Below are 25,278 nucleotides of genomic sequence, written 5' to 3'. Positions count from 1 at the left end.
GAAACGAAGGGGTCTTGCCCCAGAGACAAGCTACAACTCCTGACCCCCGACTGCCCCAGGAAGTTCCACTTTGAGGGGTCTCTGGGGAAATTGGGGACAGGGACCCACATCTTGCCGTTCTCCCACCACTAGGAAGTCCTCCTTCCTCCTTCCCCCTCCGCATCTTCTCAGCCTCAACTTGTCCTCTCTTTCCCCACCCCCATAACGGACAAGCAAGCAGCTGAGTCGGCATCCCTTCTCACTTCCAGAAAAGTGGTGGGATGCTTTCTGGGTACCCAAGTCCCTCATCCCAATAGGATGTTAGGTAGAAAAAGGGGTACCCGGGATTAAGGAGGACCTGCAACGGCCGTGACATTTGGCTCTTTATTGGTTTTGGCTCGTGTTTTATGCTTTGAGAGTGGTGGTGGCCGCTGCGGCTGGCGCTTCAGCACCGGGGACAGGGGCTGTTGTCTGGTGCGGGGAGTTTAACCTCCGCTTTTACCTTTACGGGAGTGGAGGGAGGCACACTGTGCTTTGGGGACTTGAGAGGGGAAGTGAGTGATTCAGTAGGGTCACACAGTGAGCTAGGGACCCCTCCCTGGACTTCCCGTAGGGGTCCAGTTCTCTGTTTTCTGTGATGTTCTCCCACGCACATTTGGGCTCTCCTCCTTCTGCATAGGGACCCCTGCAAAAGGACCCCTGGGGATGTCGGGAGCCTTGAGACCCCCTTGAGAGTTTGTAGACTCCTGCTCCCAGTCCAAACCTCCCGCAGGCAGTATCTCAACCCCCACTACACCCCCACTTTACCCAGCTTTCCTACTCCAGGATCCCCAGGACAGAACAGACAGATCCCCCAGTAAAGAGCTCTGCCAGTTCCTTTCTCTTTACCCTCTGTCTCCTTCCCAGCCCCCTGGTTCTAAGCATACCCTCAGAGCTGGGAAAGTGATGGCGCTGTCCCTTTAACCACGCTTTACTGGAAGGAGAGTGCGCTGGGGAGGAGGGAAGAGGGGGAGGGAGTTTCTGGTTTTGCATGAAGAAGCAGAACATGATGAAGCATTTTCCCCCATCTCAAGATCCAGTCATGCTCCAGTTTGCAGGGGGCAAGGGGCTGGTCGCAGGTGGTGCTGGGAGGATGGAGGTGAGTAGCTGGTCTGAGGTGCCTGAGGAAGGCTTGGGGGGAGGGTGTTGGGCAGGACTCCCTTGCTTTCACATGACTCCCCATTTATTTGTCATTCTAGTTGGAATTTTGCCATTGGAGCCTTGTTCCTTTGGGTCTTTTCGGTCTGCAGAATGCTGATACATTCTCTGGATGTGAGAAGGCTCACAAGCAGCTGACAGCAAGGAGGAATGGGGGTTTGGGGTTAAAAGGGAGCTCCAAGATGGATTCTGTAGAGGCCAGGGGGGCCACAATCATCAGATTGAAGCTGCCTATGCAGTCCAAGAAGCCCCAAGCATGACTCTTGTGGCTGGAAAAAATTGCATGAGGGCTAGAGTCCTTGAGGTGGGTTCCCCCAAAGGGCCCTTCACGCTCACCTCCAGGAAGCCATCCCTGGCCGCCGGCACCCCCACGTTTAGTTAATTGTCCCCTCATGGTTGTTCCTGTGGTTTCCAGTGCTAATCTCTAATGCTGCTCTTACCACTGTGTTGTGTGAATGAATCAGTGAATGAATAAGTTCCGTCTGTTCTCCAGCCAAACTGATGGTCTAGAGGGGCTCTGAATGATTCTGCCCTGAGTCCTTGGGGCTTGAATCACTTTCACCTTCCTCCCTGTGATTCTTACCATTTGAAGTGAGTAGAACAAGATATTCATCTGTCTATCCATCCATGCGTTCATCCACCCACCCATCCATCAAATGCTTATTAAGCACTTGTTACACGATAGCACACACTAAAAGCTGAAGGTACAGAGCCCTATAAACCTTCACCATTGTCTCTTTGGGACGGGGATTCTCAAGTTCCTCACAAATCGCAGCCCGGCACTTCCCAGGGTGCCTTCAGGATGATGATAGGTGTTTCTCCAAAAAGGAGAGGAAAAGAGTGAGTTTCATGGCCAAAGGAATGAAACACGGTTCTTGGAGTTTATCTTCCCAGAGCCTGGACTGGGCAGTGAACATTGTGAATCCCCCAGAGGCAAGTAGAGTGTAGTTTCCCAGGCTTACTGCCCTTGGGCCTTTCTTGTTCCCGGTGTCTCCAGGACAAGGGTCCAGTGACTAGCACTGAGGGACTCACTGAGACTTGGATCTCAGCCCCTGCTGTCTCTGGGCTTTTGTGGACCCCAAAGCTGGTGCTCTTCAGGAACATACTTGCAGGAAGAAGGATAAAGCAGTAAGCGCTTATACAGCCACCAGCCTCTCTGTTACTCACTGTTCACTAGGCAGGGATCATTGTCCCTGTTTTATAGGCAAGTAGACTGAAGCCTGAATGAGGAAGTGGGTTGCCTGAGTTGACTCAGTGACACAGCAGAGCGCAGTGTCTCAACTCATCCAGTGTCTCAACCTGAGCTGGCGCAGGACACACAGGGTAGAAACTTGTTTCTCTTGCACAGTAGAGGCCCAGATGGTCTGAGGGAAGAGGATTGAGGGGCCATCAGAGAGAGGATGGGCAGCTTCCTGGGGCTGGGGTTGGGGTCTGGCCTCTGATAGATCACCCAGCTGCGAGTGTCTGTGGCCGTGAGCCAGCATCAGCATAGCCTGTGTGTGAGGGCCCACTTCCCGGCCTGGGTGCCCTCTGACACTGTGTCACTTCTGTGGGAACTGCATGTGACCACTGTTTGGGATGCAGATGCTAAACTCCTTGTTCTCGTTTCCTGATTGTTTTTTCTTCGTAGGACTTTACTGACACACTACTGTGTGTCTTATTTTCTCCACTAAAATAAAACTTTATCAGGACAGGGATTCTTGTTTGTTTTATTCACTGCTGACTTCTGCAGTGCTTGGAATATTGTCTGGCATACAGTGGGTGCTTAGCAAGTAGTTTCAGGATGACTGCAAGCCTCTGTCTGAGACGCCGGTAATCAGCCAGACATTTTAGCACCAGGCATCTGGACAGCTCCAGGCCCTAGGGAGGCTGCTACAGGGTCAGTGGAGAAGGAGGTCTTGAAAGTGTGGCCCCCATCCTGCGGCCTGGAGCTTCCCACCCTGAGCTGTGTGGTCCCCTTTGCTGAGGCTCAAACCTAGCCAGCTCTATTTCCGGCAGACTCATCCCACTCCTGTACTGCCTGTTCATTTTTATGTTCAGCAGTTCCCTTTAGGAAGCACTGAGCCTTTCTTCCTGCTTCCTTTCCCCTTGAGTGTCCATCATGCCCCACATTCTCTCTCCTCTTGCCCCTCCTCTCTCCACTGCATTCCCTGCCCCTCCTCTTTCCTTCTCTCTCTGTTATATCCCTCCGTCTTTCCCCTCAATTTCTCTGTCCTCTTTATTCCTTCTCTTTTCCTTTTTCTTCCTCTCCCTCCTTTTTTCTCCTCTCCCTCCTTAGAGATGCCCTCTTTTTGCTGCGTTTGAATCTGATTTATAATAAAAGGTCATCAATCTCCGTACACCTACTCCCTTTAGGACACAGACGGCAAAAAACTAAACTGCCTGCATTTTGCTTAAGCCTCCCCCTCCTAGCTTCCACCCACAGTCTTAACCCCCAGGGACCAGCCACCACCAATGCAGGCCTTCATCAGGTCTGCCTGCCCGCCTGCCTGTCTGCCATCCTGGGACTGCACCAGGTGGGAGGGTGGAGTCACAGGTCTGCCCTATCTCCCCTGCTCTAGTTCCTGCTGTGGGCGACTATGGATGAATGATTCTTTTGGGCTGTGGTTTCCAAGACTGAGAGTGAGATGGTTCATTGGACTTTCATCTAGTAACTGAGTGGCGCTTGCCAACTTACAAGTGCCCCAGGGCTGTCGTTACTCTTGTTACCTAGAGCAAGAGGCTAAGTAGCAATGGGAATGAAGGCTGCAATCTAAGGAAAGAGGGAGATGCCTGGCCTCGCTTATCTTTGCAATTCTATGAAATAGATGCCATTACTATTCAAATGTCATAGTATGGGAAATGAAGGCTCAGAGAGGCTGGTCATGGTAGCTTATGGCTGTAATCCTAGCACTTTGGAAGGCCAAGGTGGAAGGATCACTTGAACCCAGGAGCTTGAGACCAGCCTGGGCAACATTGTAAGACTCTGTCTCAATTAAGAGTATTAATAATAAATAAATAAGTTTTTTTAAAAATGAAGACTCAGGTTGAATAACTTGCCCCAGCTTATATAGCTGGTAAGTGGTGGAGCTGGGATTTGAACCCGGGTCTCATGGGCTCTGCAGCAGGCATACTGAGCTACAAGACTACATCTCACATTCAAGGCAGGCCCAACTGGACCCAGCACTCTCCTGATTCCCTCACAGCTGGCCAGGGACTTTGCTCTAGGAGTTCCTTCTGGTACCTTAGTGGAAGCAAGGGGGATTGAAAATTGGCTCAATCAAAACTTGTTTCTTTTCCCCTAGATTTTTTTTTGTTTTGTTTTGTTTTGTTTTTGTGAGACGGAGTCTTACTCAGTTGCCAGGTTGGAGTATGTGGGGCTATCTCAGCTCACTGCAACCTCTGCTTCCCAGGTTCTAGCAATTCTCCTGCCTCAACCTCCAGAGTAGCTGGGACTACAGGCGCGCGCCACTACACCCAGCTAATTTTTGCATTTTTAATAGAGATGGAATTTCACTATGTTGGCCAGGATGGTCTCGATCTCTTGACCTCATGATCTGCCCTCCTCAGCCTCCCAAAGTGCTGGGATTACAGGCACGAGCCCCTGAACCCAGCCCCTCCAGGTTTTTATATTCTCTCTGGGTTGTCTTGAGGGAAGGAGACTTCCCAAGCAGTATAGTCAGAAAGTTAGCACGATGACCAACTCAGCTTTCTGGATGATCCTGACTTTGGAGATGGATAAATAGAAAGAAGTTATGGGACAGTGACTGATGTTCATGGTGTAAGTCTTTTTTTTTTTTTTTCAGACAGAGTCTCGCTCTGTTGCCCAGGCTGGAGTGCAGTGGTTCAATCTCAGCTCACTGCAACCTCCGCCTCCCAAGTTCAAGTGATTCTCATGCCTCAGCCTCATGAGTAGCTGGAATACAGGCAGGCACCACATGCCTGGCTAATTTTTGTATTTTTAGTAGAGATGGGGTTTCACTGTGTTGGCAGCCTGGTTTTGAACTCCTGACCTCAAGTGATCCATCCACCTTGGCCTCCTAAAGTGCTGGGATTACTGACATGAACCACTGGACCTGTCCTCACAGTGTGCATCTTGAATCATCGAGAAAACAGCTCTGTCATCCTTTACATGGTGGGCATCTGCCTGCTGTGTTCCACATACATATGTGGTGTCTTCAAGAGCTCTGTCACCTGTGCAAGGTCATTATCCTCTACAGATTAGAACATCAACACTGAGAAAGAACGTGACCTGCCAAGACCACACAGGGAGGTGGCGGAGGGTCTGTGGTTCACACCTGGGCTTTGTCCAGGATCCCTGCACCTCCCAGTATCCACATTGGCTCTCAGGAAAAAAATTTTAAAAAAGGTTTCAGTGCTGTTTCATCTCTTTATTCTGGGGGAGAAGGAGGAGGAGGTCTACAGTACATTGTAGAGAAAGATTTCATGTGAAAGTGTTTAAATTGGGATGTTGGGACTTGAGGGAGAATTAACAGTTGGATGAAAGTTCATTCCTGATGGCCAGTGTTGGCATTACTGAGCCATAGTAGAGTCTCCCAGGCCAGGCACAGTGGCTCATGCCTGTAATCCCAGCACTTTGGGAGGTCAAGGTGGGAGGATTGCTTGAGCCCAGGAGTTTGAGACCAGCATGGGCAACAGAGTGACACCCTGTTTCTACAAAACATTTAAAAATTAATTAGCTGGATGTGGTTGTGTGCGTCTGTAGATCCAGCTACTGGGGAGGCTGAGCTGGGAGGATGATTGAGCCTAGGAGTTTCAGGCTTCTGTGAACTATGATTGTGCCACTTCACTCCAGCCTAGGTGACAGAGACCCTGTCTCTTAAAAAAAAAAAAAAAGAAGAAGAAGCCCCTTCAGGTGGGCACAGCCCCAGGCTTGGTGGACATGAAGCTTGCCCTGCTCAGGGATAGCTACACCCTGGCTTGTGTCTCTGCAGTCAGCTGTGTGGGGACATGGAGGACTCTGGGGCAGCCTGCCTGCCAAAGACAGCAGATGCCAGCATGGGAGAGGTATGCCAAGAAAGCTTCTGAAACCTCTGCCTCAGCCCTGAGCCAGGCGCTTGCTGTGCATGGAAAACTGCAGGAGGCCAGAGTGGACCTGAACCAGGGACCTGGCCACGCACACGAGGGACAGCTCTGCTGGGCACCTGAACTACCTTCTGGTATCTGGGGAGGTTAGTTGCGGAGGGAAGAGGAAGCAGAGCTTGAGGTCTTTGCTGTCTGCTAGGGGGAGTTACTGGAGAAAATGTACTTATTAAACGTTTTGCTTCTGTGGTGGTCACCACTGAATTTCATTGCAAAATTCCTGGGCTCATGCAGATATCCAAGTCAGAATCTCTTGACAGAGGAGCCTGGGATGTGCATTCTGAGCCAGTGTCCCTAGAGCAGGAGAACTGACCCTGGATCTGGCCTCAGCCAGCCTTCCAGGTTCATTATTCGAGCTCCTGCTAAGTCTTTCACAAAGACTTTTACAAACCTGATGTCATTTAGGCTCCACAACTCTAAGAAGCTTTGGCGAAGAAACTGAGGCCTAAAGAGGCGAAATCATTTGCCAAGCACAGAACCAGGATTCAAAACATTGCAGTCTGGGTCTAGAATGCCACCCTATCCCACCTCGGGACTGGGCCTCTCCTAGGAGTGCCTTCCTTCCTCATCCTGTTTCCTTTTCTCTGTGGTGCTGTGTGCCCTGCCCATGTCTAAGTACATGTCCTGGGATCCAGGGGATGACATGTACTAGAATCCCTGGTGCCCATGCCTTTTGCCCCTTCCTAGACCATGAGCTGTGGGGACAGAGTGGCTCTTGCACCTGGGGGCTCAGGATGTGTACAGTGGGTGAACAAATGGGGGGTCATTTGAGGCCCAGACAGAAGGACACAGAATGTTCCCTGGTGGCAGCTTAGGAGGGGGCCAGGCTGGCCAGAGGGCACTGGCATGTCCTTCCCTACCTGAACCTCTTCTGCTGTCCAGGCCCACCTCCATGAAATTACTCATTCTGCCATATTCTCTTGCACCCTGGCTTCCTGTCTGCAGTCCTTTCTCCACCCCAGTATTCACTCCCCTACTCTTCAGGTCACTCCTCTTAATCCTTGAGACATTCCAGGTTACCTGCTCCTTCAGGAGCTTGTGCTAACCCCAAGGTTATGATAACTGCTTCCTTTAGGCTCCCACAGTTGCTCATTCTAATCCCAACACAGTATTTGAAGGGCTTTGTCTCCTAACTGGACTGTTAAGAGCTTTTTAAGAGCAGGAGCCATCTCTTGTTTAATGTTGTATTCCTAGGGCCCAGTACCAGAGTATTAGTAAAGCTTGTTGAATGAATAAATGCCATTCGGCAGTGACTTCTCATAGGAGCTACTCCGTGTTATTCATGTCATTGTAATTCACCTTGGGCTGCATGTCACAAGCTAGCATTGAAGAAAGCTGGGCTCAGAAGGCCTTAGAGACCATCAGTTGTACCGATGAGGAAACTGAGGCCCACGAGCTCAGTGGCAGGTCTGGTTTTCACTGCCTTGCCTCTGGTTCTGCGACTGGAGCTCCATGGGGGAAGGCACCAAGACTTGGACGTTATTTTCTGGCTTGGAAGGGTGCTTTGCCTGTGATCACAGTCATTGCCCTGTACTAGGTGCTTGTAAGGTGCTAGGCCCTTTATATGTTTTTCCACGTTTGTGTGTCCACAGGGAAGGAAGGTACAGTTATTCCCGTTTACAGATGAATAAATGGGGTAGGGAGGTTAGGTAATTTGACTCTTTTTCTGTATCTTCTAGTTCCTTTCACAAACTTATCTGGGTCCCATTGTAGCCTCACGAGATTTGTCATCAAACTCACTTTCAGCTGTGCAGTGGCTCACACCTCTAATCCCAGCACTTTGGGAGGCCAAGGCGGGAGGATCGCTTCAGCCCAAGAGTTTGAGATCAGCCCAGGCAGCACAGAGAGACTTCATTTCTACAAAATTTTAAAAGTTAGCCGGGTGTGGTGGCTCGCCTGTGGTCCCAGCTACTCGGGAGGCTGGGGTGGGAGGATCGTTTAAACCCAGGGAGGCGGAGGTTGCAGTGAGCTGAGATCACGCCACTGCACTCTAGCAGAGTGAGACTCTGTCACAAACAAACAAACACTTTCTAGAGGGGGAAACCGAGGCTCTGGGACTACAGAACCCGTTTCTCTGCCTCAGCATACTAGGCTGGCTCTGCGCTTGACAGAATCGCTTCAGGAACAGCGCCCCCTGCAGGCGGCAGCAGGCACGCTGCGTCACAGCCAACCGCACCCTTCCTCAGAGGCAACGCCCGAATGCTTCATCCGCCTTCGAAGATTGATGAGCGCTCCTCCAAAGGCCTGGCTCAGAGAAGCGGAGTGCGTTGCCTTCAGCCCTGCCTCGGTCGCCGCCGCGGCATTTCATCCGTGGCATCCTCAGGGGCAGCGGGAAGGTAGCCCTGGCTTTAGCTGCCGTGGCTTCCCTCATCAGCCTGGGGGCAGCAGTGCTCAAAGAATTCAGGGGGCGGGACTCAGGCAGGGGCGTGGCCGGTGCTTTTCCTAGGGATGGTCTTGGGACAGCGGATCGTCCCAGAAGGACCCAGCCACAAGAGAGGACATCAAGTTCTGGCGCCTGTGTGTCCGTGGGCAGCAACCTCTTCTTCCTCCCCAGACCTCCGTTTCTGCACGTGTAAAATGGGGGCTCTTCCAAGACGCATATATGAATGCAAAACTCGGGATTCTGTCCAGCATGCTCAGAGTTCTCGACCCTACGCAGGCATCTGAGAAATCAGAGCTGGGTAAGGCGAGCCAGTGTGGATGCTCTGGGAGCTCCTTCCCTTGCTGCATCAGCACCCTGGAGACTGGAGAGCAGCCCTGGAGGGTAGGGACCAGCCACTTCCAGGTGGGCTAGACTCCCTGCAGTCTGGGATGGTGACAGACATGAGACATGGCTGTGGCAACAGTAGTAGCGCCCTATTATTGAGCACTCACGATGTGCCTCGCTTTGTGTGAAGGCCAATCACAGGCATTATTTCCCCCTCCCACAGCCCTGTCTGGTAGGTACTGTTTATTCCATACCCAATTTACTGATGCATTTGAGGCCCAGAGTTGCTGGGTAGTAACCAGTCCAAAGTCACCCTGCTGCCAAATGGCTGAAGCAGTAGTCCCCAGTCTTACCCACTATACAGTACAGAGAAAGGTTTGACCTGGAAGGCAGAGTGGTAGAGGGGGAAACGACAAGGGTCTAACAGTATTAATAATAGATATGATGCGTTGAGCACCCACTAAGTGCTGGGTGCTAGCCCAAGGCGTTTCCTGTGTCATTTATCCTCCTGACAGTGAACCCTATACTGTAGATTGTATTTCCATTTCAAAGGTGAAGCTCAGAGAAGTCACTTTATATGCCTTAGGGCACACATAGTGAAAAGCTAACTTCTGGATTTATCGATGGTCCATTCTGCCTGCCCGTATGTCGCTCTTAGGAATATTCTACTGTTCTCTGAGTCAAGGTTTCTCCTACTGGGAAATGAGAGGCTTGCACTGGGAGACCTTGAATGTTCTTTCCCGAGCTGATGTTCTTTGATTTTAGGGAGTTTTGACATGAATGTCTGGAGATCTGGCTTTGAGGACTACATTTGTTCCGAATTAACTATAATTTTGGGACACTTGGCCAAGTTCCCTGCATCTTTGGGTTTCATTTTCCCCATTAGTAAAAAGTAGAGACTAGACCAGGCATAGTGGCTCATGCCTGTAATCCCAGAACTTTGGGAGGCTGAGGAGGGAGGATTGCTTGAAGCCAGGACTTTGAGTCCATCGTAGGCAACAAAGCAAGACCCTGTCTCTACAATAAAAAATTTTTAAAGTTCAGCCAGGCATGGTGGCTCACACCTGTAACCCCAGCACTTTGGGAGGCTGAGGCAGGTGGATCACGAGGTCTGGAGTTTGAGACCAGCCTGGCCAATATGGTGAAACTCTGTCTCTACTAAAAATACAAAAATTTCCCAGGTGTGGTGCCACGTGCCTGTAGTCCCTTCTATTTGGGAGGCTGAGGCAGGAGAATTGCTTGAACCCGGGAAGCGGAAGTTGCAGTGAGCCGAGATTGTGCCACTGCACTCCAGCCTGGGCAACAGAGTGAGACTCCATCTCAAAAAAAAAAAAAAATTAAAAAATTAAAGTTCAAATTAGCCACTTGCAGTGGCTCACACTTGTAGTCCTAGATACTCGGGGAGCTGAGGTGGGAGAACCACTTGAGCCCAGGAGTTTGAGGCTGCAGTGAACTATAATCTTGCCACTGTGCTCCAGTCTGGGCAACAGAGCAAGGCCCCATCTCTAAAAAGAAAATGGGCTGGGCACGGTGGCTCACACCTGTAATCCCAACACTTTAGGAGGCTTAGGGGGAGGATCACTTGATCCCAGGAGTTTGAGACCAGACTGGGCAACATGGCAAAACCCTGTCTCTACAAAAAATTCAAAAAACTGGCTAGGTGTGGTGGCATGCACCTGTGGGCCCAGCCATCTGGGAGGCTGAGGCAGAAGGATCACTGAGCTCAGGAGGTTGAGACTGCAGTGAGCCGTGATCACGCCATAGACTTGGCAACAGAGTGAGACCCTGTCTCAAAAAAAAAAAAAAAAAAAAATGTAGAGACTAGACATTCCCAATCACCAGAGTGCCTTCTGGCTTGAATATTTTATGACTGCAGATGAAGAGACAACCCAAGGTTCAGCAAACTGCATCCTCTGAGAAATTCTAATGAACGTAAATCTGCTACCTTACTCAGAACATCCCTAGCACAAGTTTCCAAGAATAGACCCCCTGCATGGGTGAAGAGGAACAGCTGCCTTCGAACAATCAGCAGTAACTGCTTGGGGGGGCTTACTCCCGTAATAGTTCACAAGTCATCTCTGAGGTCAGATGGACCCACAGCTGAATACCAACACTTCCACTTCTCAACAAGGCATCTCAGGTAAGTGACCTTTCCTTTCTGTATCTCAGTTTCCCCTGTATAAGATGGGATTCTGGCTGGGTGTGGTAGCTCACACCTGTAATCCCAGCACTTTGGGAGGCTGAGGTGGGCAGATCACCTGAGGTCAGGAGTTAAGAGACCAGCCTGACCAACATGGTAAAACTCCATGCCTATTTTAAAATACAAAAGTGAGTCGGGTGTGATGGCAGGTGCCTGTTATCCCAACTCCTCAGGAGGCTGAGGCAGGAGATTCACTTGAACCTGGGAGGCAGAGGTTGTAGTGAGCTGAGATCGTGCCACTGCACTCCAGCCTGGGCAACAGAGTGAGACTCCCTCTCAAAACAAAAACAAACAAACAAAAGATACTAATGGTACCAGCTTAATCTGGGATTTGGAAAAACAAACAAACAAACAAAAAAAAACCTAACATCATTTTTTGGCCTAGAAAATTCACAGTAAACACAACTGTCACTAGTTGTGTCTGCAGCACCAGTCTAGGCACCAGTCTAGGCACCCCTAAGCCTTGGAACCTGCCCATCCTCTATGCCCTGAAATGGTTTTGGGGGAGGAGAGGCAGGATCCTGCTGAGTCAGCAGAGGATCCAGAGTTAAGACGCAGGCAGCCCCCACCCCTGAGGCTGCCAGCACCAGCTGCTGGCCTGAAGTGGCATTAATGGGCATTCTAGCATGTCCCTAGCTGGCAGCAGCTCCTGGGGAGAGGCAATGGCCGCTGAGAACAGGGAAGGTGGAGGAATGGTGTCGGGACTGCTGCAGTGTGTGCCGGTGACTATGGCTCAGTGCATCCTCATGGTTCGAGATGAGTTAACTGAAGTGTGTGCCGTGCTTTAGGCTTTTATGAAGTGCATTTGTATCAGTCGTGTCCTCAGGACAGGGCTGAGTGGCATGGTACAGGGTTCTCAACCTTCAGTACAGGCACTTCTGGTGACCTGTACAAGGGATCAGGAACCCCCAAAACTGTGCAGGATTGTGTGGGTGATTCTTCAGAGGCATAAGACCCCAGAATGTCAAAAGAGTTCGTGATTTAGGAGTCAGACGGCTGCTCTGCTCGTTAGACCCCATTCCCATTTCTCCTTTCCTTCCACCTTTTTGTTTGTTTTCTGTTTTGTTTTGTTTTTGTTTTTTGGAGAGAGTCTTGCTCTGTTGCCCAGGCTGGAGTGCAGTGGCACGATTTCAGCTCACTGCAACTTCTGCCTCCCGAGTTCAAGCAATTCCCTGCCTCAGCATCCTGAATAGCTGAGATTACAGGCATGCGCTACCATGCCTGGCTAATTTTTGTATTTTTAGTAGAGATGGGGTTTCACCATCTTGGCCAGTTTGGTCTTGAACTCCTGACCTTGTGATCCACCCACCTCAGCCTACCAAAATGCTGGAATTACAGGTGTGAGCCACTGCATCCAGCCCCTTCCACCCTTCTTTTTCTTTCTTTGTTTCTTTGTTTTCTTTCTTTCTTTTTTGTTTTGTTTTAGAGATAGAGACTTGCTGTGTCGCTCAGGCTGGAGGACGGTGGTGTGGTCTCAGCTCACTGAAGCCTGGCCCTCCTGGGCTCAAGCTATCCACCTGCTTCATCCTCAGCCTCCCAAGTAGCTGTGACTACAGGTGCACACCACTATGCCCGGCTAATTTTGTTATTTTTGTTTATTTTTTGTAGAGACACCCCATCTCACCATGTTGCCTGGCTGGTCTTGAACTCCTAGGCTCAAGCAGTTTTCCCACCTTGGCCTCTCAAAGTGCTGAGATTACAGGTGTGAGCCACCGCACCTGGCCCTTCCCTCATTCTGTCTCATCCATTCAACAGACATTTCCTCAGATGTGTTTCAGGCCCCACCCTGCACTGGAAATACAGCCATGAGGAAGACAGGCTCCCAGCTCCCCTTGTGAGGAACACCAGCAAGTTTGGGGCTAATTTTGTAAGAACTGATAGAGGGGCAAGTACAGGGGCTGTGAGAGCTTCAAACTGGGGCTCCTGACCCAGCATGTGGCAGAGGGCAAGTTGGGAGTCAGCAGAGGAGTCCTGGCTCAGTGCCTGTGGCCTTGGGTAGGCTACTAGCCTTGCTGAGCCTCTGTTTACCCCCCCCTTTCCCTGATGGGACCACTTCACAGGATGAGGTGAAGGTGGAGGAGATGAGGGCCTGGTGGATCCTCCTCAAAGGAGGTGTGCCTGTGTGTCGGCTCCCCTGGAGCCAGGACTCTACCCGGCACCCAGATTCACAGCACAGTGCTCCCTCTACTTCCTTGGAGCCAGTGTTTCCCTTTTGAAACAGGTAACAGGGAAGAGCGCTGGTGAGGAAGTCAGAGATCTGGTCCTGGGCCCCAGGGCTCTGCCTGGCCACACTTACCAAGGGCCTCAGTTTCCCACGCACACACACAGGAGGCCAGGCTGCCCGATCTTCTGTGGGCAAATGCATATGAGCGGTAGAGGTACCAAGAGAGGTGAGCAACCAGGGAGAGCTTCCCAAAGGAGGTGGCATAGCTGCAGCCTGAAGGATTGAGAGCGGGGGTGGGGAAAGACCTGGATGGGTTCCCTGGTCGTGGAGTGTTCCTGGTAGAACTTCTAGGGGTGATGGAGGAATGTGGGGGTGGGACCCTGGGCTCAGGGAGGAGAGGAAGAGGGTGGGGAAGAGCTGCCCCTTTGCTCCAAGGCTCTCTTTTTTTTTTTTTTTTTTTCTCTTTTATCCAAAAAGGTTCCACTTTCTAAGGGTTTCCAAGGCTCTCTTAACTGGTAACAGAGAGCAGGCCCTTGGGGTCAGGAAAACCTCAGTTTGAGTCCTTTTCGGCATTGCTTTATTAAGGACCCCTAGGTAAGGGTTTCACCTGTCTAAGGCTCATTACTTCCATCTGGGAAATGGGGTGATAATTATACCCCATTCAAAAGGTTGTTGGCTATTATATGACTTTATTTACATGAAATATCCAGAATAGGCAAATCTGTAGAGACAGAAGACAGACTAGTGGGTACCTAAAGCTGGGAGAATAAGGGACTGTGGAAATGATAGCTAAAGAGTATGAGGTTTCTTTATGGGGTGATGAAAATATTATTTTTTTTTTCTCTTTTTTTTAAATTATTTTTTTAAAGACGAGGTTTCACCATGTTGGTCAGGCTGGTCTTGAACTCCCGACCTCAGGTGATCCGCCTGCCTTGGCCTCCAAAGTGCTTGGATTACAGGTGTGAGCCACCACACCCGGCCTGAAAATATTATTTTTTGAGACAGAGTGTCACTCTGTCGCCCAGGCTGGAGTGCGACGGCGTGATCTCAGCTCACTGCAGCCTCCGCCTCCCAGGTTCAAGAGATTCTCTTGCCTCACTCTCCCAAATAGCTGGGTCTACAGGCACGTGCCACCATGTCAATCTAATTTTGTATTTTTAGTAGAGACGGGGTTTTGCCATGTGGCCAGGCTGGTCTCGAACTTCTGACCTTAAGTGATCCACCCGTCTCATCTTCCCAAAGTGCTAGGATTACAGGCATGAGTCACTGAACCTGGCCTGGGGTGATAAAAATGTTCTAAAATTGATTGTGATGGTTGCACAACTCCATAAAAATGGCATTGTATGCTTTGTATGCGATGTGAGTTGAGTTATATGCGATGTGAATTCTCTCTCAATAAAGCTGTTACTAAAAAACCAAGAGGTTCAGACGAGATGCTCCATGCTCCCTAAATGTTAGCTGTCATGGGTGTTATTTATTCCTGGCAGCTCTTCCAGTCCTCCTCCAGAGAAGGGTGATAGGTTCCAGGAGAAGGGGAAGGGGCCTGGGTCACTACTAGCTCTCTGGAGTCCCCAAGCAAGCTACATAACCTCTCTGAGCCTCAGTTTTCTCATCTGTGAAATGAGGGGAGGGATTTTCCAGGCCTTGGCCACCTCTTTGGACACTGTGATGCTCAGATCAGACCATGGGCCTTGGCTAGATATAGTTACAAGGTCAGGTGTAGAGAAGGGTGGTGGGAGGATTGGACGTTCCGTCCGTCTGCACCCAGAGGGGCTGACTTCACACATCAGCTCATGGTTGTGTACTGAGTGTGGTTTATGTGCAAGGCACCATGCAGGGAACAGGAGGGACTGCAAGAGCCTGTGCCCCGGCCCACCTGGAGCTTAGAGCCCCAGAGAAGGGACACGCAAGGGTTTGTCAGGGCTGACTGGAGCACCCCTGGCTGTGCAGGCCATCATTTCATCACTCTGGGCCTCAGTTACCTCATCTGTGAAATGGGAAATAAATGGTGCCTCCCTCCTAGGGTCGTGCTGAGGCTCACAGTGGCTGGCATAGCATCTACACTAAATGCACAGGAACCCTTGTTGTCACTATTGCTGTCATTAATATGATGATCAGCCATCAGGTGCCTTTTGTCCCCTCCCCTCGGCTAACCTGTCACACTGAATTATGTCAGGGCTAGCTCTCCCATCCCTGTCCCTGTCCCAGAACATCAACTCCTGGGGTAGAACCTGGGTACTCCCTTTTCAGACCCAGCCCAAGTGCCCAAAGAAGCTCTTGGATTCTCAGTGAGGCCCCGGGCCCCTTTCCCTGCCCCTATTTCTTTGGGCCCAGCTGCAGAAGGCATGACCCTCTGGCCAGGTGGAGACTGAAGCCTCCCTCCTGTCCTGTCCTCTCCTTCTACCCAGCTGCAGGATAAGCACCAGGCCACCCCCAGCCAGCCTTTCTGGGCATTCTGCTCTCACTGTGGCTAGAGCCAGGTAAGGCCAACTCAGCATCTCCTCCCGCCTTCCTCCCTCTGCAGAGCTGCAGCAGGGCTGGGGACCCGGCCTGGGCCTCCACAGCCTCTGCAGCATCCCTGTCACTGTGGTGGGCGGAAGGCCCAGATGGGGGGCAGGCATCCCTGCTGAATGCTAGTCCCTGCTCCTGACCAGCAGCCGCAGTGCCTGATTTATGGCTCCCTCTGGGCTCTCTCCAGCAAAATTGCCTGCAAACCACTCCTGGCACATTCTTTTTTGGGTCCTGGTTTGCAGACAGTCAGGTTGTCTCTGGCTACAGCCTGTAGCCCCACCCCACCACACGCCCAGTCCCCAACCACCGGGCACCTGGGACCTCAGGGCAGGTTGTGCCTTGAAAAGAAGGATGGGCTGGGTGGCCTAAGGTGGCCTATGGAACCTCTGTGGGCCTCAGGTTTCTTATTTGCACACTGAATGATCTTGAAGGTATCCTCACTGATGTCCGTGCTTCTGAGTTTCCCTCACATCACTCCACCACCTCCCAAGTCTTTTGCCTTGGAACCGAGTCTTTTTTTTTTGTGAGACAGAGTCTCGCTCTGTCGCCTAGGCTAGAGAACAGTGGTGCAATCTTGGCTGACTACAACCTCCGACTCCCGGGTTCAAGAGATTCTCTTGCCTCAGCCTCCCAAGTAGCTGGGATTACAGGTGTGTGCCACCACACCCAGCTAATTTTTTGTATTTTTTTCTAGTAGAGATGGCGTTTTGCCATGTTGCCCAGACTGGTCTCGAATTCCTGAGTTCAAGCGATCCGCCCACCTCGGCCTCTCAAAGTGCTGCGATTACAGGCGTGAGCCACTGCACCCTGCCTAGCATCTTCCTGATGGTCACCCTGCACCTGGGTCTGCAGAGGACAGTTCTAAGCACCTTACATGCGTTAACTTGCTTTTATTCTCATGACAACCCTATGGGGTAAGCACTGGTCACAGCATTTTTGCTCAAGGTCACACAGCTGGTAAGTGGTAGATCAGGGTCTGAAGCTGGGCCATCCTGTCAAGTCCATGGCAAATGCCTTTCCTCTGTTTCACACTTCCCTCAGCGCCAGCCTCCTGCCTGCTCCATCTAGAAGCACCATTGCATCTCCCCCTCTAGCCTTCACTCTTGCTGCTCACTGTGTCCCCCTTTCCCGACGCCCTTTCTCTTCTGACTAAACAATGAACTGATAGCCTTCAAGACTCAGCTGTATGGCCGGGTGCAGTGGCTCATACCTGTAATCCATTTTAGGAGTCCAACGTGGGTGGATCACTTGAGGTCAGGAGTTCAAGACCAGCACAGGCAATATGGTTGAAACCCCATCTCTACAAAAAATACAAAAATTAGCTGGGTATGGTGGCGAGTATCTGTAGTCCCAGTTGCTCAAGAGTGTGAGGCAGGAGGATCACTTTGAGCCTAGGAGGTCATGATGCAGTGAACCGAGATTGCACCACTGTACTCCAACCTGGGCAACAACAGTGAAACCTCGTCTTGAAAAATAAAAAAGACTCAGCTGTGGCATCACCTCCTGCAGGAAGTCTTCCTTGATGACCTTCCTGTCTCAGGCTGGGTTAGGCTCCTCCACTGGCCTTTCTTGGTTTCTCCTGTCTGACACACATCCGTCTTTTTTTTTTGAGATGGAGTCTCGCACTGTTGCCTGGGCTAGAGTGCAATGGTGTGATCTCAGCTCACTGCAACCTCTGCTTCCTGGGTTCAAGCAATACCCCCGCCTCAGCCTCCTGAGTAGCTCAGATTATAGATGTGTCCCAACATGCCCGGCCAATTTTTTATATTTTTAGTAGAGACAGAGTTTCACCGTGTTGGCCAGGCTGGTCTTGAACTCCTCGCCTCAAGTGATCTGTCTGCATTAGCTTCCCAAAGTGCTGGGATTAGAGGCATGAGCCACCATGCCTGGCCAAATGACCAAATCTTGATCGTTCATAACCTTGTGAATAGTGGGCAAGTTCTAATATGTCTGTTTCACAGAGGAGGAAACTGAGGCACAGAGAAGTGACATGATCTTCCCAATTTACAGAACGAGTGGTGACGGAGTTGGGATTTGTTGGAATGGCCTCCATTTCAGAACAAGATCCTAGAAGCGTTTACCAAACCAGGACTTACATTTTTTGAATTCTTTATTAATGGTTCAAAAGTCCGAAGGCACAAAGGGTAGACAGTGAAAAAGTCTCCCTTCTCTTCTGTCCCCAGCCACCCGAGTCTTCCTAGGGAAGCAACTGGGGTGAGCTGATCCTCAGGTGTCCTTCTGAGCAGTGTGTGTTCCCAGACAAACCCAGCATGTGTTATTCAGAGCCGGGTTTAAACCTAAGCCTGTGAGATGCCCCATCTCACCTGGGGCTGCTCAGGGCTTGGGACAGGGCCCAGCATGCCCTGGCGGAGATATGGGGCCACCAGAGGCCTCCATCGCCCTATCCTGGGTCCCCTCCCACTGCTGTGATACCTCCCCAGCGGAGCTGCCTGCCTGGCTCTGCTCCCCAGGCTGCAGCAGAGGCTGGGCTCAGGCCCACAGTCCGGCCAGGCCACAATAGTGAAGGGCTGCTTTGAGCTGAGGAGGAATCCCTTCAGCCCAGTCTGACACTTGCTTTATTATTATTCACAGAAGGGGCCCAGTGTGGGGAAACAGCCCCAGCAAAGGCATGGGCTGGAGTGAGGGGGCGCTGGGCAGGCGGGAAACCCAGGGGTACATCAGGGCAGGGCAGGGCAGGGATGCTGGCTCCACCCCTTCCTGCTGGGAACCGAGTGGGCAGAAGAGCTCCCTGAGCAGCCCCTTTTCTCTGAAGATTGAGAGACAGTACCTGAAATTGCTTGGGGAATGCAGTAAGTGCTCCAGAAGTGGTGACTGGAGTGTTATAGTTATGGAGGCTCCGGGTTTTCCCAGCACCCTAGACGTCCGTGTGACTCCTGAAAGGCAGAGACACAAGACGCTTGGAGCCTGTGCTCAGGACTCAAACCCAGTTCCTTTCCCTGTGTGCATAAATATTAGGGGGGGATTGTTGTTGTTTCTCTTTTTTTTTTTTTTTTTTTTGAGACAGAGTTACGGTCTTGTGACCCAGGCTGGAGTATAGTGGTGCTATCTCAGCTCACCACAACCTCTGCCTCCCAGGTTCAAGCAATTCTCCTGCCTCAGCCTCCTGAGTAGCTGGGATTACAGGCATGTGCCACAACACCTGGCTAATTTTTTGTATTTTTAGTAGAGACAGGGTTTCACTGTGTTAGTCAGGATGGTCTCAATCTCCCAATATCAGGTAATCCACCCACCTTGGCCTCCCAAAGTGCTGGGATTACAGGCATGAGCCACCGCGCCTGACCCTGTTGTTATTACTCTTACTGATGTCCAGTCTTGTGATGTCCAATAGGAAACCAGGACTCCCACCTCTACCCCATTCCCCAGGGTAGCTTTGGTGGAGGGCAGGGCAGCAGTAAATACGGGCACAGGTTTGGAGGGTGTGGAGGCTCCCAGGGGGCTGAGTGGGGCACAGACAGAGCACAGGGCTGGGAACCAAACATCTGGGGTTCACCTCTTACATAGGAGCCCTGGGCTTGCCTGAGCCCAGTTCCCTTCTCTAGGAAATTAGGGTGATCATCTGTCTCCCCATTAACCTCATGGAATTTGGGATGCTCAGGGGAGGGAATGCATGAGAGAGCCTTTGCCTTGAACTCCTGGTCTCAAGTGATCCTCCTGCTTCAGCCTCAAACTGTGGGGATTACTGGGATTACAGGCGTGAGCCACTGCACCTGGCTGGAGTCTTTGCCATCTGCAAAGCAGAGGTCGCAAGCAGGCATCCACAGGCTGATATGCCCTGCAAAACCACAAAGGACATTGAAAGGTTGATTTGGAAATAGTAGTAATGATTTTGTGATATTTTGAATGTAATTAATGCCACTGACCTGTACACTTAAAAATGGTCAGTGTAAATTTTATGTTACAGATTTTTTTTCTTGCTCATCATTGCATCATTGGCTATGTTATAAATATTTTACTCAATTCCCCCTCCCCCTTTTTTTTTTGGTGACAGAGCCTCACTGTGTAGCTCAGGCTGGAGTACAGTGGCTCAATCTCAGCTCACAGCAACCTCTGCCTCCCGGGCTGAAGTGATTCTCCTGCCTCAGCCTCCCAAGTAGCTGGGATCACAGGCATGCGCCACCACACCCGGCTAATTTTTGTATTTTTAGTAGGGACAGGTTTTCTCTATGTTGGTCAGGCTGGTCTTGAACTCCTAACCTCAGGTGATCCATCCTCCTTGGCCTCCCAAAATGCTGGTATTACCTTACACAGCCATTTTAAGCGTGAAAAAAAAAAAGGATTTGAATTGGTTGCCCTATCAGTCAGAAAAACAGAACTCACTTTAGGGGGTCCAATGGAGGAAATTCTAAAAAGCCAAACAGGAGGCTGGACAGAGGTAGGTTACCCAAACCCATGGCCTGGGACCACAGAGGTCTGTCTGGAGGGAACTGGAAATATGAAGAAGACCCAGCCACTGCCCAAAGGCTGGAAAAACCCAGGCCTCTTCCCACCTGCCAGTTTCCACTGAGTGCCTCCCGTTGGCTGGACCTAATCAAGAGCCGATTTGCAAAGGAGCTTGAGAAATGTAGTTCGCAGGGCTCAGTTCTCCCACCTTTCCAGATGGCGAGCAGAGGAGGGACAGCAAGTGGATGTAAAATGATGCAGCAGGCAGGGCATGGTGGCTCATACCTGAAATCCCAGCACTATGGGAGGCCAAGGCGGGAGGATCACTTGAGGCCAGGAGTTTGAGACCAGCCTGGGCAATATAACAAGATCCTTATCTCTACAAAAAAAAAAAATTTTTTTAATTAGCCAGGCATGGTGGCACATACTTGTAATCCCAGCTACTAGGAGGCTGAGGTGAAGAATGGCTTGAGCCCAGAATTTGAAGTTTTAGTCCGCTATGATCATACCACTGCAATAGAGCAAGACCCTGTCTCTGAAAAAAAAAAAAAAAAAAGAAAAACATCATATGGCAAATGAGGGTTATAGTTGTCAACATGAAATGACTGGGCCATTTAGCATAAAAATCTGGATTTATAGATTCTCCTGAAACACCAAAGGCTCTGCTCCCTTGAGTCCACTGTCTTAGCCTAGTTCTGCTGTGTGCATTGACCTTGGGGAGCCCTGCTGAGAAGTCCTGAGAAGCCTACAGGGTGAGGGGCGTGAGGGGACCCCATATCCTTCAGGGTGGGATCAGAGGAGGAGAAGCCATGAGGATCCTTAGCCAGGTGGGCTGAGCAGGCAGGGCCAGGGGATCTGGAGAGTCAAAGTCAGTTTCTGGAGAGAGCACGCTGGGGATCTGGAACTGTGGGGACTTTCCTACTGTAACTTTTAGAGACTGTCTGGTCTTACACAACTGTGAGGGTTATGTTTGTTCCTTTTAGTTTTCTTTCTGACACTGTCAGGCCCTGTGTTCTAAATTTTCCAGGAAAGCCCAACTTGTGACCTGATGGCAGACTAACCTGGAGGAAGAGGTGGGGCAGCCTGGAGTTTTCCTCTGGACATCCTGAGAGGGATACTGAAGCACTCAGGAGGGGTCTCAGACCTGCCCAAGCTCACACACACAGTTTGAGAAGAGCTGCGATTAGACCACAGGCCTCTTGGCTCCTGGGAAACTGAGAGCATCGGCTCTGGAGTTCATCAGACAGGGGCAAGTCCCAACCACACCTCAGTGACCTCAGACGAGCCCCCTCACCTCGCAGAACCAGGTTCTTATTAGAAGGGGATGCCAGTACCGCCCTCTCACAGTTGTAGGGAGGGGAGGAGGGTCTCTGCTTGTCAGGTGCCCACACAGTGCCTGGGAGCTGAGGTTGTCATGGTTACCAAGAGGCCAGTTTCAGGGCTGCTGTGATGACCTGGGCTGACCTCCCATTCCCAAGAAGGGGAGAACTCCCCAGATTCCCTACTCTGCTCTTCTTGCTCCCTCCCAAGCAACACACAAGCAGGAATTTGTCCTCTGCAGGAATGTGCAGGGAGAAAGTCTTCCTTTTTGATGAGACAGCGATGAGGTGATGTCTGGTTTTTTATATCCCCATTGCTGAACTGGTGCCAGACTTAACAGTCCAGGCTGGATGCCATTAGCCATATTTGTCCTCTGGGCTCCCAGCCCTATGGGACCTTCTGGGGGTCAATCTTGAGACCCTCCAGTTGGGCAGAAGTTGGCTGGGGCAAATGAATGCAGTTCCAAGACCAAACACTTCCACTGGGAACTCAGGCAGGGTCCTTGAGAGCCTGACTCACTCGAGTCTTTTCTTTAAAAAAAAAAAAAAAAATTTCATCTTTTTTTTTTAACCAAAGTAAAAAAAACCCTTTGAAGTTTAGGAACTACATCTAACCCATGTTGAAGGCTAATCAGAGGCCTAGATAGGTTAATACCTTTCCCAGAGGAACCCAGTAGTGAATGTAAATGTCAGATTGGTCAGTTGTGGATTGGACTTCAGAAGCTGGAGTCCTCATTACTACTCTGGTATGATGGTCAACTCCATTTGCTCAACAGAAGGATCAATGGCCTGGAGAATTTGAGATAGTTGGTGATAATATTATAGGATTATATTTTAAATGGGAAAGACACTTCTAAAAGTAACATACCTGTTAAATATATTAAGGCCGGGTACAGTGGCTCATGCCTGTAATCCCAGCACTTTGGGAAGCTGAGGTGGGAGGATCACTTGAGCCTAGAAGTTCTAGATCAGCCTGGGCAAGACAGTGAGACCCCATCTCTTTTTCTTCTTTTTTTTTTAATCTGCAGATGAATTACTTGATTAGAGATGACCCCATCTCTAAAAAAGGAAAAAATTAGCTGATGTGTTATTGTGCACCTGTAGTCTCAGCTACTTGGGAGGCTGAGGTGGGAGGATTGCTTGAGCCCAGGGGGTTGAGGCTGCAGTGAACTGTGATCATGCCACTGTGCCTAGGTGACAGTGCAAGACCTTGTCTCGCCGGGCGTGGTGGCTCACGCCTGTAATCCCAGCACTTTGGGAGGCCGAGGCGGGTGGATCATGAGGTCAAGAGATCGAGACCATCCTGGTCAACATGGTGAAACCCCCTCTCTACTAAAAATACAAAAAATTAGCTGGGCACGGTGGTGCATGCCTGTAATCCCAGCTACTCGAGAGGCTGAGGCAGGAGAATTGCCTGAATCCAGGAGGCGGAGGTTGCGGTGAGCCGAGATCGCGCCATTGCACTTCATCCTGGGTAACAAGAGCTAAACTCCGTCTCAAAAAAAAAAAAAAAAAGACCTTGTCTCAAAAAACAAAAAATTCACATACAAAAATGCCTGAGGTATACAGTGAAAGCTCTCGAAATCCCACTGTCTAGGAGATAAGCACTCGAGCCACTTATATAGATTTTTCCAGATTTTTCTATGCATTTATAAGTATATGTTAAAATTTATGTTTTTAAAAGATTAACACTATACATTCTGTTTTGCAGCTTGCTTTTTGCAAATAACAGTGGCTCCTGAAATGTGGAAATTCTTTACCTGGCACATTCATGACAAACCTGGTGGGAGAAGTGGCTGGTAAAGTTTTATGCAAAATTGTGTGTTGTGTGTAAGTGAGCATTTTTTAGAAATAGCGACTGCAATTCTCATCAGAATCTTAGGAAAAATTCAGACCCAAGAGCCTTGATTTTCAGATGGGGAAGGGACTCTGGCAAGGTGAATGGAGAGCTCAGTCCTCGGGGTGGCCTTGAAGGATGAGGACAAGAATACTGCAGTCGCCCGGCCCTGGGCATCCTGCCCTGGCCTTGGAGAGGAGCTGCATCCTGCAGAGCCAGAAGGAGGACAAGGGAGTCAGCCTGCCCAAGTTCCAGGCTGGGCCTCGGCAGTCCCTGCCAGGAGAAGACTTAGAGCTGCCGGGAGCTTGGGAAGGTTACAGAGAAAAGCCTCCTGCAGCACTTGGGGAGGATGCTGCCTGCCACACCTGCTGTGGGCCTGGCTCTCCAGGCTCAGGGAAGCCTCTGAGGGTCAGGCGTGGGGCATAGGGGCAGGGGGCAGAGGGAGCTCTCCGGGCCAGGACCCTGGCACACCTAGCACACAGACCTTGGGGAGGGTGCTGAACACAGGACTTGGCTGCATTTTGTTACTGTCGCTTTGAGTATTAGCAGTACAGTAGGGTGGGCTTTATGGATCTCAGACTGCCCAGGACTTTTCTAGCTGCTCTGAGAGGATCTAAGATTACCAGGAACAACGGCTACCACCAGAAAGTGGGTTTCTCATGTAAGCCCTGTGCCAAGCACTGTATGTGTACATACCAGATTATAATTTGCTGTGGGGAGGTCCAGTTATTCTCGACACTTTACAGCAGCCTCGAGGAAGCCAAGAGACCTGTCCAAGGCCCATGGGATCAGCAGGTGTTGATTTAATCCTGGTACCCCCAGTTCCAGAGTCCCTAGCCTCAACCACAGGCACTCTCCTCCGCCCCCTGGGGAGAGACTGCCACCCTTACTCAGGAATGACCTCTGTGAGATGAGACCAGAGGATTTTTGTTCTGTTTCAACTTTTTTTTTTTTTTTTTTTGAAATGGAGTTTTTGCTTTGTTGCCCAGGCTGGAGTGCAGTGGCGTGATCTCAGCTCACTGCAACCTCCACCTCCTGGGTTTAAGTAATTCTCCTCCCTTGCCTTCCTAGTAGCTGGGATTACAGGTGCATCCCACCATGCCCAGCTAATTTTTCATATTTTTAGTAGAGACGGAGTTTTACCACGTTGGCCAGGCTGGTCTCAAACTCCTGACTTCAGGTGATCCACCAACCAACCTTGGTTCCAAAGTGCTGGGATTACAAGTGTGAGCCACTGAGCCTGGCCTGAACCTTTTTTTTTTGTTTAAATCACAAGCACATGTCACTTCTATAGTTAAGAGGAAAAACAGGCCAGGCACGGTGGCTCATGTCTGTAATCCCAGCACTTTGGGAGGCTGAGGCAGGAGGATCACGAGGTCAGGAGCTGGAGACCAGCCTGACCAACATGGTGAAACCCCATCTCTACTAAAAATACAAAAATTAGCCAAGCATGGGTGGTGCACACCTGTAATCCCAGCTACTCAGGAAGCTGAGGCAGGAGAATCACTTGAACCTGGGAGGCGGAGGTTGCGGTGAGCCAAGATTGTTCCACTGCACTCCAGCCTGAACAACAGAGAGAGACTCTGTCTCCAAAAAATAAATAAATAAATAAACATCTGTATTTTGGAAATGATTAGCAGGAGCCCAGCTGAGTCTAGGGTGCTGCAGGTCTCCTCCCCATGGGGACCTCTCCTAGGTACCACCTTTCTCAGACCCATTCTTAGGGCTGGGAAAAACATCTTCCACGTGTTCTTGGCTTCAAAGCAGGCAGGCTTCCCAGATAAGGAAGCTCATAGGGTGGTAGGGGTGAGGTGGGGTAGGGAGTGGCAGGAAGACCTTCTAGGCCAGGTGTCCAGCCTAGGAAAAGGCTCAGAAGTGTGC

At 50.6% G+C, this 25,278-nt stretch overlaps 1 long non-coding RNA gene across 1 annotated transcript; it reads left to right on the top strand.

The window, feature by feature from the left end:
* Positions 1 to 1,000: 1,000 nt before the first annotated feature.
* Positions 1,001 to 24,287, top strand: LOC135271232 (uncharacterized). Its single transcript, XR_010339347.1, has 3 exons — positions 1,001 to 1,117; positions 8,342 to 11,105; positions 21,269 to 24,287. It is a non-coding gene; the product is annotated as an uncharacterized LOC135271232 (long non-coding RNA).
* Positions 24,288 to 25,278: the final 991 nt, after the last annotated feature.

Source organism: Aotus nancymaae, unplaced genomic scaffold (genome assembly GCF_030222135.1).
Source record: "Aotus nancymaae isolate 86718 unplaced genomic scaffold, 86718_ANA_hifiasm-v0.15.2.pri h1tg000076l, whole genome shotgun sequence".
In the NCBI taxonomy this organism is placed as follows: Eukaryota; Metazoa; Chordata; class Mammalia; order Primates; family Aotidae; genus Aotus; species Aotus nancymaae.
Note: the sequence above shows the minus strand (reverse complement) of the source record. Positions and strands in the feature narration are given on the sequence as shown.